General features: G+C 42.0%; 1 protein-coding gene across 4 annotated transcripts in view; it reads left to right on the top strand.

Annotated features, from left to right (window-relative positions):
* Positions 1-20,905, top strand: part of CDH20 (cadherin 20) — a 228,792-nt gene that overhangs the window by 70,777 nt on the left and 137,110 nt on the right. The gene's annotated exons all lie outside the window — the stretch shown is intronic.

Here is a 20,905-nt window from a genome sequence, read left to right as displayed (position 1 = left end):
GCAGAAGGGGGCTGTTGGGAGCAACACGGCCAGAAGGGGGAGCAGTAAGAGGTGACCAGGCCAGTGGGAGGGGGCAGTTAGGGGCAACCAGGCTGGCGGGGAGGGTGCAGTTGGGGGCGATTAGGCTGGAAGGGGGGGCAGTTAGGGGCGACCAGGCAGGTAGGCAGGTTAGCAATTAGGAGCCAGTGGTCCAGGATTGTGAGAGGGTGCAGTCTGGGCTGAGGGGGACCCCCCCGTCCCCCCCGCCCCGTGCATAAATTTCATGCACCGGCCCTCTGGTAGATATATAAAAGGCTAATATGCTAAGTGTCCGACTGTATGACTGGTCACTATGATGCGCACTGACCACCAGGGGCAGATGCTCAATGCAGGAGCTGCTGTGACGTGCACTGGCACCGCAGACCTGGCACCCACAAAGCAACACTTGGCTTCCCCCAAGTGGGACACAGGCCTCGCCACCACCCTGGAGCAAAACCCCACCAAATCGCAGCCAACATTGCCGAGACCCCATCATGCAAAATGTGGCCCACATCCCAGCCCAGCCTGGAAACGGTGGCTGTAGGCACCAGGTAATGACATCATGTAGCAATGCCTGGCTTCCTCTCCCTAGCAACTAGACTCCTTGGAGTTTCTTCAGCCCAGGAACACGACTTGCCTTATAGCCAGGTGCAAACATTTTACACTTTAAATGTTTGTGAAGCATTTTCCTGTGCCTCATCTCATTTGATCCTCACCGAAGTCCTGGCATAGATAGATAGGAGATTTGGTAGATTCCTATTTTATTTTCATTAGCCGGAAAACGGAAATTTAGAAAGTTTAGAAACTTGACCCGATTGAAAAGAAGTAAGAAATGGTGGAACTTGAAAATGACTTCAGGTTTTCTCACTGCGCAGAATATAGTCAAACTCTGCTACAGTTAAATATTTTACCCTTTGTTCTCCCTACGTGATATACAATAATAATCTGGTTTGTCTTGCTATTTACTGTTGTGTTGCTGACAATTACCTGAAAGAGATGTTGGGGTGCTTCACTGGGCTGGAAAAAGTTTAGCTAAATCAGAAAGCAGGTCTAATTAAGCAAGTTTATTCTATGTATATAAAAGGCTAAGTTGACTCATGCATGTGCAATACATATAAAACTCTCACTGGCACCAATCACACGCGTGTGTTTCGATCTGTCATTATCGATCATGAATTTGATTGATACTTCTATTATAGAGAAAGGGCGAACAGTGATATTAAAATATTCCTTCTAATTAATTTCCTTTCAATGTGCACGGATTCATGCACCGGGCCTCTAGTATATAGATGATAAAGAAGTAACATATATGATAAAGGAATCTGAGCCAATGAAGAAATTGATGTGAAAAGAATTTATCCCTTGGGCTGGCGTATTTTATGTTCCAATATTGAAAGGGGAACATGTTTTGCATCAGAAAAGCTGTTCTTAGTTGTTGGAAAAGTAAATCCATGTTATCCTGCATCCTGAAGCAGTTCAACTGAATCTAATTGGAACATCTGCAGATTTATGCAGCTTTCTGTATATTAAAGTCCCTACCTTTGTGAAATAAATATTTCTCCACAGTCTTTTATTTTTCCTTATCTTAGTATTAATCAGATTAATATGGTATAAATTTTAACAGCTTTTATGATCCTAGGATAACTGGTGCAATACAAGTCTAAAATATCAAGACCTTATAAATAGTGTCCGTGTGCACTGGATTTCATTGCCTTCCTATTGGCCATCAATTTTGGCTTAGAGAAAGGGGAACAATTATGAACTCAATCATTTGCTTCTTGTTATTAGTTTTTCAGAGATCTTTATGCATTCCTGGAATGTGAAGGCGAACCTCTTTCGTCTTGGTGTCTCTTGACAGAGAACTCATTGAGTCATGTAGGCAATTATAGCCTCCCCCCCCCCAAAAAAAAAGTCAATTTGTTTTTGCAATTTACAAAAATTACTCAGACTCATATAGAAAATGATATTAAAAATGAGTGTTTCGATAGAGTTAAATTTATAATAGCCCTCCTTTCTTAGTGAGAAAATGTGTCATCTTTCTTGGGTAACAATGCACCTTAATTCACATAAGAACTTTTGTGTCTTCACCAGTCTTCTACATCCCATCAGGCTCACTTCAAGCTAATGAGTAATTTCCACCTTAGCCTTATAACACCCAAGGTGTCACCAATTAATCTTAAAATTAGTTTGAACTTCCTCAGGCTGACAAGCAGCATAAGTTGAAAAGAGGCCTAATCCTGGAGACAAATAGACCTACTGAAACTGCAGTTTCATCACTGGGCAGGTGTGAACCCCTGGGCAGTAATCAAACCACCTTGAAGCTTAAATTCTTCCTGGGTAAAATGGAAATAATAGTATTTACTTTTGCACATGATTTTAAGGATTAAGTGAATAATGTGTGTAACTAATACATGTCAATAAATAAGAGCTAAATATAGAGATGGGGACCTGAGACAGGGAGCATGCAAAAGAGAGACCCTTTTCTTGACAATTAAAAATAATGTAACATTTGTTTAATTTTAGAAAGAAGGTACTGTCCACTTCTAAAATATTGTTATAAATAAACTCCATCAGCTTCTTTTAGTCCTAGGACACTTTCGAGCAATGATTCTCAAAATGCAGTGCCTGGGCCAGCAGCAGCACCTGGAAAATTGTTAGAAATGCAAGTTCTTGGGCCCCCCCCTACACCTACCAAATCAGAAACTTGGAGGGTGGGGTTCAGCAACAAGCCCTCCAATATGTGCTCAAGTTTCAGAAACACTGTTTTGGACCTTCCTTCAAATGTCAGCATAACCCTGAGGCCTCTGCTGTGAGGATGTGAAGAATCGTAGTAGATTTGTTAAATGATCAGAATCCCATTTCTTCCCTTTGGCATTCTGTCTCCTGCTCTTCAGTCAGGACCAACTGAAGTTCACACTGGTCAATTAGTCAATGCTACAATTTAAATGGCCCCAGTTGTATCCAGAATTAACATGAAAGCTTTCCTGAAATATGAGTGTTTTTTAAAAACACCAGATTTTCCTATTTGACGAAACAAGTATTTGGACCTATTTTGATTCAAGTATGAAGGTGTACTCATGTACTGCATTCATGTACTACTTCCTCCATATAATTATTTTGTACTAGAGGCCTGGTGCACGAAAATCATGCATGGGGGTGTGTGCCTCAGCCCAGCCTGCACCGTCTCCAATCTGGGGCCCCTCAAGGGATGTCCGACTGCCCGTTTAAGCCCGATCCCTTAAACGGAGAGTCAGACATCCCTATCACAATCCAGGACTGCTGGCTCCCAACTGCCCGCCTGCCTGCCTTCCTGATTGCCCCTAACCGCTTCTGCCTGCCAGCCTGATCACCCCCTAACCACTCCCCTGCCAGCCTGATTGATGCCTAACTGCTCCCCTTCCAGCCTGTTTGCCCCTAACTGTCCTCCCCTGAAGGCTTGGTCACGCCTAACTGCCCTCCCCTGCAGGCCTGGTCCCCCCCAACTGCCCTCCCCTGCAGACCTGGTCACCCCTAACTGCCCCCCATGCAGGCCTGGTACCCCCCACCTGCTCTCCCCTGCAGGCCTGGGTCCCTCCCAACTGCCTTTCCCTGCAGGCCTGGTCGACCCCAACTTCCCTCGTCTGCCGGCTTGGTCACCCCTAACTGCCCTCCCCTGCAGGCTTGATTGCCCCCAACTGCCCTCCCTTGCAGGCCTGGTCCCTCCCAACTACCCTCCCCTGCTGGCCTGATCGCCCACAATTGCCCTCCCTTGCAGGCCTGGTCCTTCCCAACTGCCCTCCCCTGCTGGCAATCTTGTGGTGGCCATCTTGTGTCCACATGGGGGCAGGATCTTTGACCACATGGGGAAAGCCATCTTGTGTGTTGGAGTGATGGTCAATCTGCATATTACTCTTTTATTAGATAGTATAGAGGCCTGGTGCATGGGTGGGGGCCAGCTGGTTTGCCCTGAAGGGTGTCCCGGATCAGGGTGAGGGTTCCCTTGGGGTGTGGGGCGGCCTGGGCGAGGGGCCTGTGGTGGTTTGCAGGCCGGCCACGCCCCGTGGCGACCCAAGCGGAGGCCCTGGGATCTGGGATTTATTTATCTTCTACAATTGAAACTTTGTAGCCTGGAGTGGAGCCAAGCCTTCTGCTTGCTCCGAGGTGGCAGCCATTTCTGTTGGGATTTATGTATCTTCTATAATTGAAACTTTGTAGCCTTAAACAGAGGCCTGGGCTGGCCAGGGCTGCAGAAGCTTGGCTTCCTCCATCGCCGCGGGCAACCCTAGCCTCCTGCTCTTCCCAGCTCTGTGGCTGCCACCATTTCTGTTTGGATTTATGTATCTTCTATCATTGAAACTTTGTAGCCTTCAGTGGAGGCCTAGGCCAGCAAGGGCAGGCGGAAAGCTTGGCTTCTTCCATTGCCAGGGAAACCCAAGCCTCCCTCCTGCTCTCTGTGGCCATAGCCATCTTGGTTGGGTTTATTTGTATATTCGCTCCTGATTGGCTGGTGGGCATGGCTTGTGGGTGTAGCGGAGGTACGGTCAATTTGAATATTACTCTTTTATTAGATAGGATACTCTTTAAATACTAACACTAGTTTAAGACTTTGACAAGTTGAAAAATAATGTGATAAAAGCAGATGTATGTGTACATATATGTACATATATGTATATGTGTAATCTATATGTTTATGTGTAATATGTATGTATGTGTATGCATTATGTATTATATAACTAAAATATATGTATTAAATAACTACCTGAACTGGCTGATCATGCCTATCTTATTCATTCATTCATTTTCTCATTCAATAAATACTTGTTGAGCACCTATTAGGTTCCAGGCACTGTTCTATGCATGGGAGATTCAGCTGAGAAAAAAAAAAAACACATATGAGCTGGGTGTTTGAGGAGTCTCTTCCTCCTGGACTTTGCACTCTAATTGATGAGACCACACTATAAGAAAGTCAACAAATCAATCCTATCTAATAAAAGAGTAATATGCAAATTAACCATCACTCTGTGACAAAAATGGCGGCGCCCATGGCCACAACATGGCAGTGCCCAGTCCTCTTAGCCCCACTGGAGTCCCCCAATCCACCCAGCGGTGGCAGTCCGGGGTGTCTGGCTGGGAGGCGCCTGCCCCCCACGCAGCGATCCCCACCCAGCAGCGGCAGCCCGGAGTGTCCAGCTGGGAGGCGCCAGCGCCTGGCGTGATCCCCGGCCACAGCCTGGGCTGAGGCCTCAGGCCAGCAGGGCCTTGCACCCAAGCCGCATGATCCCCTGGCCGCGGCAGCAGACTGAGCTGGGGTCTCAGGCTGGCAGGGCCGCGCACCCCGTCACGCGATCTTCTGGCCAGCGGCGGCAGCCTGGGCTGGGGTCTCAGCCTGGCCAGGGCGCACACCCCCCGCAGTGCCATCCTTGGCCAGGCTGAGATGGCAGCCTGGGCTGGGGTCTCAGCCTGGCCGGGCTGAGGCAGCAGCCTGGGCTGGGGTCTCAGCCTGGCCGGGGCGTGCACCCCCCGCGGTGCGATCCCTGGCCAGCGGCGGCAGCCTGGGCTAAGGTCTCAGCCTGGCCGGGGTGCGATCCCCTTCCAGCAGTGGCAGCCTGGGGTCTCAACCACTGAGTCACACCAGCCAGGCAGATATGGAGGAATCTTAAATGTTTCTTTTTTAAAAAACATATATTTTATTGATTTTTTACAGAGAGTAAGGGAAAAGGATAGAGAGCTAGAAACATCGATGAGAGAGAAACATCGATCAGCTGCCTCCTGCACACTCCCCACTGGGTATGTGCCCCCAACCAAGGTACATGCCCTTGACCAGAATCAAACCTGGGACCCTTGAGTCTGCAGGCCGATGCTCCATCCACTGAGCCAAACCAGTTAGGGCTGTCCAATATGCTAAAGAAAAAAACTCTATCTAATAAAGAGGGAATATGCAGGGGAGGGCATTTGGGGATGACCGGGTTGTCAGGGGAGGGCAGTTGGGGACGATCGGGCTGGCAGGGAAGCAGTTAGGCGTCGATCAGGCTGGCAGGGGAGTGGTTCGGGGGTGATCAGGCTGGCAGGCGAGCAGTTGGGAGCCAGCAGTCCTAGATTGTGAAAGGGATGTCCGACTGCCTGGATTGGGCCTAAACAGGCAGTTAGACATCCCTGGAGGGGTCCCAGATTGGAGAGGGTGCAGGTTGGTCTGAGGGACAGCCCCCTCCCCCCAGAACATGAATTTCATGCACCGAGCCTCTAGTAAATACAATAATTACAGATCATGTTAAGTACTCTACAAGATATAAACAGGCTGATCCGATAACGAGTCCCTGGAAAGAATAGCTTCCTTAGACAAGGTAGTTTAGAATGGCCTCTTTAAGGAGATTATACTTGAGTTCAGTCTTGAAGAATGGAAGGAGCCTCTTATAAAAAGAAGTGGAAGAAATTGGGGGATTTCAGGCCGAGGTTAGTTACAGCAAGTAACAACTTGCTGTTCCTCAAGACATGAAAGAAAGCCATAGTCAGTCAATCAAGTAGAACATTGTGGAAATATATATTTTTTTAAAATCTTATCCCAACCCAGAAAACCTTTCCACAACACAGGAGAGAAAGAAAACAATTTTATTATTGAACTAGAGGCCCAGCGCAGTAGGGTCCTTAGCCTGCCACCAGGGCCATGTCCACCACCCGAGACACCTCACACACTCCACAGATGCTGCTGGCGCCCCAGGGGGTGCATGGGGGGGACCCCAGACCCACCACTCACACCAGCGGGACCCCAGACCCACGGTGCCTGCAGGACCCCAGACCCCGCAGCCGCCACTGCGGGTCTCATGAGCTCATTTGTGCCTGGCTGGTCCCCATTTCTCTCTCCCCAGTGTTGAGTATCTGAGCTGTTGGCTGCTCCTAACCATTTGGGCTCTTTCCCTTAGTAACAGCTTTTATCTTCTGCCTCAATTCCTCTCCCAGCTCGCACCTTTCCCCCTGCCACCTGCCGTGTGCACCCCCGCCTCTCCTCCCACAGCGGGAGCACCTCTGCTCACCACCTGGGGACCTGCACTGCGCTCCCGCCCCCGCCTGCCCGGCACCCATCCCCGACGCCCTCTTCACCATGTGGCCCCGCCCGCCCACCGCCCGCCTTGCTGCGACCAACCGGAGCCTGTGGGCCGCGGGACCCAGAGGTGCTCCATGCACCTCTTGGTGACAGGTCTTTGGTCGTTATGGTGTTACGACCACTGTGATACTCATAAGCAACCCGCTAAGAGAATACCAAGACTGAAAGACATCTTTCCCTTTTATACAGCTAAGCAGATACATCCCTGTTCTCAAGAAAAACAATCACTAGTCAACTAAGAGTACATGACAAAACCACTGTCACACACAGTTTCTCCTAAATTTACTTAGAAGTTGGGTGACCATCTGTGCTGGCTAATTGCTTTATCTGAAAGAAAAACAAACTTCTCTTTAGGACAAGAAGTAGTTTGGTAACTCAGAGTGAGGCACCCACTAGGTGAAAAGGGCTCTATATTCATCAAAACTATGGTTCCTAGGTCCTTGAGAAAGACATTCCTGGACCCTAAAGCTGACAAGAGTCTATTTAGCTTTAGAAAGATTTACAGACATTTCAGAGATAGATAACTTACAATTACAAGTTTTCTAAAGTAAATGCTCTAAGAATAGGAAGTGGGAGTGAGTCTCTTCCTTGATTTTCAACAGGGAGGATTAAACCTCTTATTTTTCCTTCATGTTTGCCCTTACAAGCCTGAATTAAATTACACAGAGAATAGATTCTGCAGGGTCTTAGAAGAGTTTGCATTCTATTCTCAGAGAAATGGAAACCCACTGAAGGTTTGTGACATGATCTAATTTATATTTTTAATAAGACCCCCTTATAGGATGTACTGAGAAGGGCATAACATCGTTTTGTGATAATTCTTGCCAAAAATGCATAATCTCAATCTAATTGTAAAATATGACACACCTAAATTGAGAGGCATTCTACAAAAGTACTGACCAGTTGTTTTTCAAAAATACCAAGGTCATAAAAAACAAAGAAAGACTGAGGCCCCATCACAAATTGCAGGAGATTCAGGAGATTTGACAACTAAGTGTAATTTTGATCCTGGGTTGGACCTTAGACCAGAAACTTAAGTGGGAAAACTGGTGAAAGTTGAATAAGATCTGTTACCTTAGTCAACAATATTGTATCTATTAATTTTCTGGTTTCCATAATTGCTTATGTAAGATGTTAATATCAGGGGAAGCTGGGTGAAGGACATATGGGAACTCTGAGCTATTTTGCAACTTCTCTGTAAGTGTAAAATTATTTCAAAATTTAAAGTTTTTAATTGTAATATTTTTAAAACATCGTTTACCAGTAAGCTACTGAGTGAATAAACTGATGGAGTGGGAGGAAGGAGAGAAGTTAGGAGGCTAATGAAAAAAGTCCTGGTGAGAGAGAAGAGTTTGAAGATGGTGGCAGCAAAGATGGAAAAAAATAGGAGCTAAGGTGTATTTCTGAGATGGAATTGAGAGTATTTAGAGATCTGTGTGTAAGGAATGAAGGACAGATCATTTCTAGGACTTTAATGTAAGTAACTGTTGTGATATGCCATTTGTTCAGATAGAACCAAGGGAGACACAAGATTTCAGGCAAGATAACCTATAATTCCAACCTCTCCTCAATGTCACTTCATAAATCCAGCTTTAATATATGACTCTAATGTGATTCCTCACAAAAGTGGCTACAGACATTTCAATTCCCAGTTTAGACCTGTGTACAAAGTACAACCTGCACATATAAAACTGGTTTCTCATTAATATTTAGTTTTGGACTCATTTTCATTTCCTCCATATGCCCCCTAAATTACTCCTAAACCTTAGCTAGCAAACCAGTAAGAAATCAAGGGATAACTACAACCCTGGTTGAACCATTTGGTCCTCTTAATTTAGCCAATTGTAGAAGAAAGGAAAAAAAAATACAAACACAAAAAACCCTCACCATCTATTTTTTATTTAATTAGTCATATTGCATAAGATGAAGGTATCTAGTACCTAGTTTTAACTAAACTTCACAAAGTTGACAAATGCAGATAAAAGATAATACTAGCAAGAAAAATGACAGAACTGACATAATTCTAGTATCAGCTCATCTGACACATTACAGCTTAAAAGTAAGCACAATCCTATGTAATAAAAGCCTAATATGCAAATTGTCCCCTTGGGTGGGCGGTCTAGCAGGAGTTCAACCAGGAGACCGGGAGTTTGACCGCTCGCTATGACATGCGCTGACTACTAGGGGGTGGTGCGGAACATGGTGGGCGTCAGCAACACGGTACTGGTAGCGGGCGGCAGTAAAGGTGCTGCCAGTCCCAATGGGCCCCGACAAGAGCAGGACCATGGTAGGATGGTGGAGCAGGTGAGGGGGGTGACACCAGGCCAAGGCGGGTAAGAGCAAAGGGAGACACTGAGGGAGCCGGGCGGGGGCCCGATCACCCCACCGATCACCCTGCAGAAGGCAACAAGTGGCAGTGGCAGGGGGTGGGGCCACCACCTGGCTTCCAGGCGCTGAGGGAGAAAGGGCAAATAGCAATCCTATATAATAAAAGCCCAGTAACCGAACGGTGGAACAACCAGAACAACTGGTCAACCAGTCGCTATGACATGCACTGACCACAACACAGAAGCTGCCCCCTGGTGGTCATTGTGCTCCCACAGTAGGAGCACCACTCAGCTGACCAGGACGATCGGCACTCCCACAGCGGGAGCAGCCACTCAGACGCAGGTCCACAGATGCTCAGCTGAGCAGGATGAGAGGTGCTCCCACAGCAGGTGTATCCCCGCAGGCCACACCCCCCACCAGTGCATGAATGCCATGCACTGGGCCTCTAGTATTAAAATATTTCTTCTAATTATTTCCCTTTCAATGTGCATAAATCCATGCACTGGGCCACTATCTAAATCATATAAAGCAGTAACATACTACTCTGCATTTCTTTTGAAAAATAAATAATTACAACCTGCACATTTCTAGGTAAGAATGACTTCTTAGTAAACTAAAATGTTACTACTTTTCACAATAAACTGATGCTATGCCTTCAAAGAATTTGGGGTATATTTTGAAATGGTTGCTTAGAAATGTTTTCATTGATACATGATTTTGTCATAAAAAAAATAAGGCAAGTCTTCCTCACACTTCTGACTGTGGGGAAGTAAGGTTCCATGGTGCTTTTGGGACAGCATTCTCACCTCCACTTTTCCTGACTTTAAGAGCCTGAATTTTAGTCCCATGTTTTTATTTTCTTTTGTTTCCTTTGCTTGAGGAGCTATATCAGAAAAAAATATTGCTAAGAGAAATGTCAGAGATTTTACTGCCTGTTTTCTTCTAGGAGTTTTATGGTTTCAAGTCTTACATTTGTTTTTAATCCATTTTGAGTTTATTCTTGTATATGGTATAAGAAAGTGGTCTAGTTACATTTTTTGCATGTATCTGTCCAATTTTCCCAACACCATTTATTGCATAGACTGTCTTTACCTCATTGTATCTTCTTGCCTCCTTTGTCATATATTAATTGACCATATAGGTGTGAGTTTATTTCTGGACTCTCTCTGCTGTAACATTGATCTATGTGTCTGTTTTTATTCCTGTACCAGGCTGTATTGATTACTATAGTGTAGTTTGATATCAGGTAGTGTGATGTTTCTAACTTTGTTCCTTCTCAAAATTTCTATGTCTAGGAGCCTGGCTTACACAGAAACAGGCAACTGTCTCTGTCTTTGCTGGCCTGATCCTAGGGATGACTCCTTCAGTGTGTGCCCCTGGCTTTCCTGGGGAAAGGACAGCAGACTCAGGAGACCCTTTGTAGAACTATTTGGACTCAGAAGTTACACTGCCTGGATTCACAGCCTGTTCCAGCCACTTACAAGCTATGTGGACTTGGGCAAGCTGTGTATCTCCTTGAGCCTCAGTTTCTCATTAGAGAGGATGGATTGACGAGTGCTTCCCTCATAGTGGTGCTGAGGGTATTTAATAAGCCAGGGAATATAAAGCTTTTAGAAGAGAGCTAAATAAAGGGTGGCTACTATTATCCTGGTCTCCTAGTGGTAGGAAGTTTCTAAGTTCCTAGTTTTAGAATTGCCCTGCACCTGCATCAACCATTACATTCTTCTTAGTTAAAGCATGAACTGTTACTGAAATATACATATTTCCTAATATAAACACATTAAATTGAACTGAAAATATTTTTATTTTATTTTATTTTTTTATTTTATTTTATTTTTTTATATTTTATTGATTTTTTATAGAGAGGAAGGGAGAGGGAGAGAGAGTTAGAAACATAGATGAGAGAGAAACATCAATCAGCTGCCTCCTGCACATGCCCCACTGGGAATGTGCCCGCAACCAAGGTACATGCCCTTGACCGGAATCAAACCTGGGACCCTTGAGTCTGCAGGCCGATGCTCTATCCACTGAGCCAAACCAGTTAGGGCTGAAAATATTTTTAAATAATTGCAAAAATGAATAACTGTATGAAAAGAGTTCAGTCTTACCAGTAATCAAAGATACGTACAATAGAAAAGGAACCAAGATGGCGGCATAGGTAAACACCTGTACTCGCTGCCTCCCACAACCACATCAAAATTACAACTAAAATACAGAACAACCATCATCCAGAACCGCCAGAAAGCTGGCTGAATGGAAGTCCTACAACTAGAGAAGTAAAGAAGAAAACACACTGACACTGGTAGGAGGTGCGGAGGCAAGGAATGGGCTGGTCCAGCACCCACGTGTGCCGCTTTTTCAATCAGGAGAGAGATCACCTCTGTAGAGGCCGCCCAGAGGAGTAAGGGGTTCCAGTCCCACACCAGAGACCCAGCTGTTCTTCTTAAAAGGCTGATGCACGAACTGAACTTACTTGTACAAGGTCCTGCTTTCCCGCTTCCTCTGAGCTCCAGCACCAGGGTGAGGCTTTGGGGGACACAGACACATATGAGGAGGAACTGGATTGTTTGGCATCGGGCAAGAACTTGGGGGGGTGGTTTTCTCCCAGACAGAGGTGCTGGCAGAGATCATTGTTCTATGCTGGGACCTCCCAGTTAGCAGAACTGAATGGCAGCCATTTCTGTTTGCTCCGCCCTAGTGATTTTCTAAGACCCTGCCTCATCCAATTTACCACCCCACCCAAGCTGTTTGCAGCAGCTTTTGCATATGAATGGCCTATCCTTGCTCAAGCTAAAATCAAACAAGCTACAGCTGGGTCAAGGAGCCCCAAACCTATCAATAAAAGGCTCAAGACTCAGCACCAGCCTGCCTTGCTTCACAGCTGGACCTCCTCTGGGCATTTCCAAACCTTATACAAAGAGGAGAAATCTGCAGATCTCTCTGTAGCTCCTGCTGGGTGGCCCCAGGCAGTGGCTGACTTTGCACCTTCCTGGAGGCCCAAGGGCCAGTGTACCCAGTGGTCAGTGTCAGACCATACCAGATTACAACTCTTCACATCCATAAGAGACACACTCAAGGGGAAGACTCAGTGAGCACCAAAGCCCCACTGAAGCAAGTCCTGCTCCATAAGGGTGTCCCCTGCACAGCAGCTCTCCCACTGTAGTCGCAGCTAGTCCTCACAGCCAATTGGCCTGGGGGTCAATTCCTCCCAGGAACACCAATAGCAATCAAGGCTCAACTACAACAAGACAGTGCTCACAGCCCACAAAGGGGTGCACCCTAGAGGGCCCAGTTCAGGTGATTGGGGAGGCTGAGCCACTGGGCCCTATAGGACACCTACTACAAAAGACCACTCTACCAACTCAAGGAGACATAGCAGCTCTACACAATACATAGAAACAAACGTGGCAAAGCAGCCAAAATGCAGAGACAAAGAAACATGTCACAAATGAAAGAAATAGAAGAAATCAAACTACTGGATATAGAGTTCGAAACTACCGTTAAGGTTACTCAGGGGCCTTAAGTGAGACTTTCAAGGATCTTAGTGAGAATGCCAAAAAAATGGAAAAGGACCAGTCAGAAATTAAGCATACACTGACTGAAATAAAGAATAATAAACATGGATTCAACAGTAGACTACAACAGTCATTGGCAAACTGCGGCTCGCGAGCAGCGGTTTGCCGCTCTGTTGACTAATGAGTTTGCCGACCACTGACCTAGACTCTCGATTCCAATAATTACAAGCTGTTGTTGTTCCTTGTGATTAAGCCCCTATCCCAGTGGTCGGCAAATTCATTAGTCAACAGAGCCGCATGGGGCTCGCGAGCCGCGGTTTGCTGACCACTGGACTAGAGGATCCCAAGAATCAAGTCAATGATTTCAAATATGAGGAAGCAAAAAATGCCCAACTAAAAAAACAAAAAGAAAAAAGAATCCAAAAATATGAAAATAGTGTAAGGAGCCTCTGGGACAACTTCAAGGGTACCAACATCCGAACTATGGGGGTGCCAGAAGAAGACAGAGAGCAAGATATTGAAAAACTATTTGAAGAAATAATGACAGAAAACTTCCCCTACCTGGTGAAAGAAATAGACTTACAAATCCAGGAAGTGCAGAGAGTCCAAACAAGAGGAATCCAAAGAGGACCACACCAAGACGCATCATAATTAAAATGCCAAGGGCTAAAGACAAAGAGAGAATCTTAAAAGCAACAAGAAAAAAGCAGTTAGTTACCTACAAGAGAATGCCCATACGGCTGTCGGCTGTTTTCCCAACAGAAACTATGCAGGCCAGAAGAGGGTGACAAGAAATATTCAAAGTGATAAATAGCAAGGACCCACAACCAAAATTACTCCACCCAGCAAAGCTATCATTTAGAATTGAAGGTCAGATAAAGAGCTTCACAGATAAGAAAAAACTAGAAGAGTTCATCACCACCAAACCAGTATTATATGAAATGTTGAAGGGTATTGTTTAAGAAGAGGAAGAAGAAGAAAAAAAAAAAGATAAAAAATATGAGCAACAAAATGGCAACAAATACATACCCATCAACAATTGAATCTAACAATCAAAATAAAGGAATAAGAAATCTAATGAACAGAATAAACTGGTGAATAAAACATGATCCGAGGCACAGAAATGGAACAGACTGATGATCCTGAAAGGGAAGGAGGTGGGGGTGGGGGAAGAAGAGCTTAAACAAAGATCTTATATGCATGTATGCATTACCTATGGACACAGACAACAGAGTGGCAAATGCCTGTGGCAGGGCAGGAACTGGGTGGAGCGAGGCAATGAGGGGAAAAAAGAGGGACATCTGTAATACTCTCAACATAAAGGTTTTAAAAAAATATATGTACAATAAAGTTTTATCATAAACTATTTTCCAACTATCAAGTAGGAAACAAATACATATGTACATGTGTATATTTTTAATATATGAAATACATATGCACAAGCATTAGAAAGGCAAAGTAAAATAAGTATTTGTATAAACTACCAGTGAGAGTGTAAACTGGTACAGCCTTCCTGAAACCTTCCAAACCATGCATAAAATTCACCCTAATAAATTTCACTTGAGGAAGTACGTCTTTTCCTTCATTCCAGATTCAAGATAAATTATACGGCTATAATAATTAAGGCATTATGTTATTTGAACAAGGAATAGAATATAGAAAGAGACTGAAATAGATATGATTATTTGGTATATTAACTTGATATCTGAAATGAGTGGCAAAAAAAAAATGGTATTGAAAAAGAAATGATTGGAGACAGTTGGAGATTCTTTGGGAAAAGAATAAAGTTAGCTCTGTCTGGTGTGGCTCAGTTAGTTGGACATCACCCAGGCACCAAAAGGTTGCCAGTTTACTTCTCAGAAAGGGCACATGCCTGGGTTGCCAGTTTGATCCCCAGTTTGGAGCATGTAGGAGGCAGCCAAGCAATGTTTCACTTTCACATCAATGTTTCTCTCTCTCTCTCTCCCCCTCCTCCTTTCCCTTTCTCTAAAAATCAATACAATTTTGTTTTAAATTTAAAAAGTGAATAAAGTTAGATCCCTTCCTTATACCATTAAGCAAAAACTAATTTCAAATAGATTAAACATCTAAACAGAAACGCCGTGGAAGAAAGCATAGAAAATTATAATCTTTGAGAGGAGAAGGCCTTTCTTAATCAAGTCATAAAGCCTGGAACTCGTAAAGAAAATGACTAAAATTTGGATTACAACTAAAAATATGTATATGGCAAAAAAAAAAAAACACATAAATAAAACTAAAAGATAAATGATGGATTGAAGAAAACATACTTGCCGGGTATATAAAAGACAAAGGGTTAAAAGTTTCTATAAATCAATAAAAAAGATATAATTGAGTAGAAAATACACAAATGGTTCAAACAGAAAATGATTCACTGAAATCAAAATACGTACAATACACAATAAACATTGAAAAGATTCTTTATAACTATATCAATAAAAATTTCAAGTAAAAAAGAATAAAAAGAAAAGATGCTTAATTTTTTTTAATCACTAAGGAAATGAAAATTAAGTCGTATGTTAACTTTTGCCTACAAAGTTGGTAAAATTTCGTTATTTATAATGTTCAAGAGGGCATGGAAAATGGGAATTCACATTGTTGTTGGCGGGGATAAATTGTTATAACTTTTTGAACAACAAATTAGCAATATCTATTAAAATTATTAAAGACTCACATTCTATTACTCGAATATTTCTCTTCCTGGAATCTATATTCCATAAATACTACCATGTGCACACAGTTGTATGTCCTAGGCAGTTTTGTTTAAAATAAAAGAACAAAAATACAAATATGAATGGCCTAACAATCCATCAACTGGGGAATACGGGTGGGCAGACATATAGCGATTCATCTGTAAGGGGGTGTAAATTTTAAAAAATTAAAATAGAAATAAATAAAAAATAATGTGTCATAATCAAGCTATTGCTTTAAAACTACACTTCATCTATAATGAAATATTTTACAGTCATTGAAAGTGATGCTTTAGAATATTCGCCTAAAGATGAAAAGGTTTATGGTATACTAATCAGAATGAGGTTATTTTATCATAGGACTCATATCAACATATTAACAATGGATATCTCTGAGTGGAATAAGGTGTTCCGAGGTAATTTAATTTATTCTTTTTATTTGTATTGTCCAATTTCTTCAATAATCACAACCAATTTCTACAGCTAGGGAAATAAAAATTTACAAGAACAATGAAATAAAGTATTGGGAGAATTCCTGAACTAAGGGAGAGTGCTTTATTTTCTTTCTTCCCAAACCCCAAGCACCTAAAATGAAATGCTTTATATTTATTTTATACATCTAAGAACAAAATGTTTTAATTTCACCTCCAAAGTATCCATAATACCATACAAACTCTGTTAATCCTTTATTTGGGGCGGGGGTGGGGGGGAGAGTTGTTGGAATTTGTATGGCAGGATCTATGAAGTCCATGTTCTGCTGTCAATCATAACACTAGGGGTTTCACAAAGTAGCATGAATGAAATGTGCTACTCCTGGCTTAGGAATACAATCATTCTGCAAAACATTTTTATTTTTAAACTAAAGAATGAGTATATGTTTTAGCTACTCTATATAAAAATACTTACTTTTCAATATGAAAGCTCAGCTGCAATGGAAAGAGAATATAATGCATTGTAAGAAAAATTTAAAGTTATAAGCTTGTGTGGCCATGCATTAAAAACTCCTAAAAACTGTGACCATCTACGGGTTTTTCTGTGAATGGATCTTTTATTCCAGGGACTTGGCACAGTGAGAGATGCCCTTCATTGTTCTGACATCACACCAGGGTGAAAACACAGTTCTGTTGACATCAATACAATGCGCTACAATAAATTTTTATATCCTCGGTAGGTGTTCTGAAAGGCCCCCTTTGGTGGAAATGCTTTTTTTAAAATTTCAGGAAAATATGTGCAATAAATAGAATACAAAAGCATTTCAATTTCCTAGGAAAAAACAGAGTCTCCTTAGAAATGTGACAGTAACATTAAGCATACAAATAGAAATTTCAAAGAGATCATATAAAACACTTTTCCTGTGTCACAGTTCATTATGCAGACTCCATACACCTTAGTATAATGCAGTATACTAAGAAAATTAGCTTATTAGGAAACTGGCTCATAATAAACCTCAACAGATCTAGAGAAACTTAATTTTGATGGGGACATGGTTTTATCTCTCATTCTGCTCTGTGTTTTCCTGCCTCCCGGTCTTAATCAAAATTACCTTTATTTGAATTCTTATAAACTTGTTATTTGTGGACTTCATGGCTCCTCCATCAAATTCCAGAAACTAAAATATTATTAGATGTAAGTGTGGATGGTAATATAAATAATGTGGAATGAAATTAAACCAGTGGGAAACCAGACAAGTAAGGAACAGATGCAAAGCTGGGACCCCAGTGGGTCTTGGATACTGACTATTCAAGTGTAAGAAGCGCTCAGAATCTTGTTACATGCAGCTTGACTCAGAAACTGGAGAGGCACAAAGGAAGCTACTCGCCAAAATCAATTCATCTCAGCCCTATATATAGTGGCCATCTATGGCCCTCACATTGTACAAAACAGTAACTCCAAAAGAATTATGGGAATTGGAGAACTTAATCATTTGATAGCTTAGTTATATATTATTTATACATGGATATATAGAGAGACTAATTTAAAACATTCATTCATCCTCAAATTGATATGGGCTCCACTGTATACAAGTGTCAAAATGACTCTTAGGGCTCTACATGTTGCATCTATATGCTGGTTCTATATACTGTATATATCTATTCTTATATGAGCATATTAGTATAGTACTATATTTAATTAATAGCAATTCTGTTCCAAAACATGGAGAACATCCAAAATAAAGGCATGAGTAAGAATGAGACCAGTCATTAATGAAATCATTATATTGAAGGCAATTTGAGTTTTAATTTGATTAATATACATGATTATCAGAGAAGAGGATGTAAGAATTATTTTTAATTTTTAAAATTAATTTTTAAATTTTCATGATGTCTGTATTCTTCTGTAAATTATTTATAAGCCTTCCCCAAAGTTTTCTTGTATGTGTTGTGCTCCCCACTTGTTTTGGGTAGTTGTGGCATAAGGTATTGGTTTCCTGTCAAATATCAATTACTCCCTTCTTCTTTACTAAAGAAATGTCTGTTATTTGGAAAAGGTTGGGCTAAAGTGAAGAATCATGAAAGGAGATTAAGATTATACAGGTAAACTGAGGATAGGGAGAGACAAAGACTGCCTGCTAGGCCAATAGAATTCTTAGAATTACAGAATTTATACCTAAAAGAACACTTAGACATTAGCTAACCATAGAGTTAACTAACTTATGTTAACTAACTTAGTTAACTTAGTCATTAACTCACAAAATTAAAAATTATTTTAGAAATAATATTTCCCATTGAACATGATGATTCTTTTTAAAACATCTTTGGAAGCTGCCCAGCGGCATGGCTCTGTGGTTGAGCATCAACCTATGAACCAGGAGGTCGTGGTTTGATTCCCAGTCAGGGCATTTGCCCAGGTTGCGGGCTCGTGCAGGAGGCAGCTAATCAATGATTCTCTATCATCCTTGATGTTTCTATCTCTCTCTCCCTCTCCCTTCCCTTCTGAAATCAATAAAAATATTTTTTATAAACATCTTTGGAAGCTACTATCTAAGTAAGCTCCATTTCAATCAACCCTTCAAATGAGGAGGGAGCCAATAACTGGCAACCAATTCCTTTTTAAAACACTTTTAATTCTTGGAAATTCTTCATCAAATAGAACTAAAATAAGTATTCTAATACAACTTACCCTTTTTCCTCTCTGGGACTACATAGAAAAAGGAATTTAACTAATTTCCAATGTATAAATCTTCAAAATTTTATTCACTTTTATTAATTTATAACTCCCACTTATTCATTCTTTTTTAAAATATTTTTATTGTTTAAAGTATTACATATATTAGTACATATATCTCCTTTTTTTTCTCCATTGACCTTCCCCCAGCCTCCCCTACCCCGTCGCATGCCCTCATTCCCCGCTCCCCCCAGTGTCTTGTGTCCATTGGTGTGCTTATGTGCATGCATACAAGTCCTTTGGTTGATCTATTTCCCTCCCTCCCCAACACTCCCCAGCTTTCCCGCTGTAATTTGACAGTCTGATGCTTTACTGCCTCTGTATCTATCTTTTTATTCATCAGGTTATAATGTTCTTTATTTTCCATAAATGAATGAGATCATGTGGTATTTTTCTTTCATTGCCTGGCTTATTTCACTTAGCATAATGCTCTCCAGGTCCATCCATGCTGCTGCAAATGGTAAGAATTCCTTCTTTTTTATAGCAGAGTAGTATTCCATTGTGTAGATGTACCATAGTTTTCTTTATTTAAATTTTTTTATTAAGGTATTATATGTGTACATATCTTACATTGCCCCCCCCACCCCACTCCCATATAGGCCCTCACCCCCCAATGTTTTGCATCCGTTGGTTACTCTTACATGCGTGCATATAAGTCCTTCAGTTGATCTCTTATTTCCCCCACCTCTCCCTAACCTTCCTGCTGTAATTTGACAGTCTGTTTGATGCTTTACTGCCTCTGTATCTATCTTTTTGTTCATCAGTTTATAATGTTTTTTATTATCCACAAATGAGTGAGATCATGTGGTATTTTTCTTTCATTGACTGGCTTATTGCACTAAGCATAATGTTCTCCAATTCCATCCAGGTTGCTACAAATGGTAAGACTTCATTCTTTTTTATGGCAGCATAGTATTCCATTGTGTAGATGTACCAGGGTTTTCTGATCCAGTCATCTGCTGACGGGCACCTAGGCTGTTTCCAAATCTTAGCTATTGTAAATTGTGCTGCTATGAACATAGGGGTGCATATATCCTTTCTGATTGGTGTTTCTAGTTTCTTAGGATATATTCCTAGGAGTGGGATTACTGGGTCAAATGGGAGTTCCATGTTCAGTTTTTTGAGGAAACTCCATACTGTTCTCCACAGTGGCTGCACCAGTCTGCATTCCCACCAGCAGTGCACGAGGGTTCCTTTTTCTCGGCATCCTCGCCAACACTTGTCGTTTGTTGATTTGTTGATGATAGCCATTCTGACAGGTGTGAGATGGTATTGCATTGTCGTTTTGATTTGCATCTCTTGGACAATTAGTGACTTTGAGCATGTTTTCATGTGTCTCTTGGCCCTCCTTCTGTCTTCTTTCGAAAAGATTCTATTTAGGTCCGTTGCCCATTTTTTTATTGGATCATTTATCTACCTTTTATTAAGTTGTATAAGCTGCCTGTAGATGTTGGAAATTAAACCTTTATCAGTGATAACATTTGCAAATATGTTCTCCCATACAGTGGGGTTTCTTGTTGTTTTGTTGATCGTTTCTTTTGCTGTGCAAAAGCTTTTTATTTTGATGTAGTCCCATTTGTTTATTTTCTCTTTGGCTTCCATTGCCCTAGGGGCAGTATCAGTGAAGAAGTTCTTTCGGCATATGTCTGAGATTTTGCTGCCTGTGGATTCCTCTAGTATTTTTATGGTTTCCCGTCTTATGTTTAAGTCCTGTATCCATTTTGAGTTTATTTTTGGGTATGGTGTAAGTTGGTGATCTAGTTTCATTTTTTTGCATGTATCTGTCCAATTTTCCCAACACCATTTATTGAATAGACTGTCTTGACTCCATTGTATGTTCATGCCTCCTTTGTCAAATATTAATTGCGCATAGTGGTTTGGGTCGATATCTGGATTCTCTATTCTATTCCATTGGTCTATATGTCTGTTCTTGTGCCAGTACCAGGCTGTTTTGAGAACAGTGGCTTTGTAATACAGCTTGAAACCTGGTACTGAGATCCCACCTACTTTGTTCTTCTTTCTCAGGATTGCTGTGGCTAATCGGGGTCTTTTTTTATTCCAGATGAATTTTTGGAGAGTTCTTTCTAGGTCTG

The sequence above is a fragment of the Plecotus auritus genome, assembly GCF_963455305.1.
Source record: "Plecotus auritus genome assembly, chromosome: 8".
In the NCBI taxonomy this organism is placed as follows: Eukaryota; Metazoa; Chordata; class Mammalia; order Chiroptera; family Vespertilionidae; genus Plecotus; species Plecotus auritus.
The sequence above is the reverse complement of the archived record's forward strand: the minus strand, read 5'-3'. Positions and strand labels throughout refer to the sequence as shown.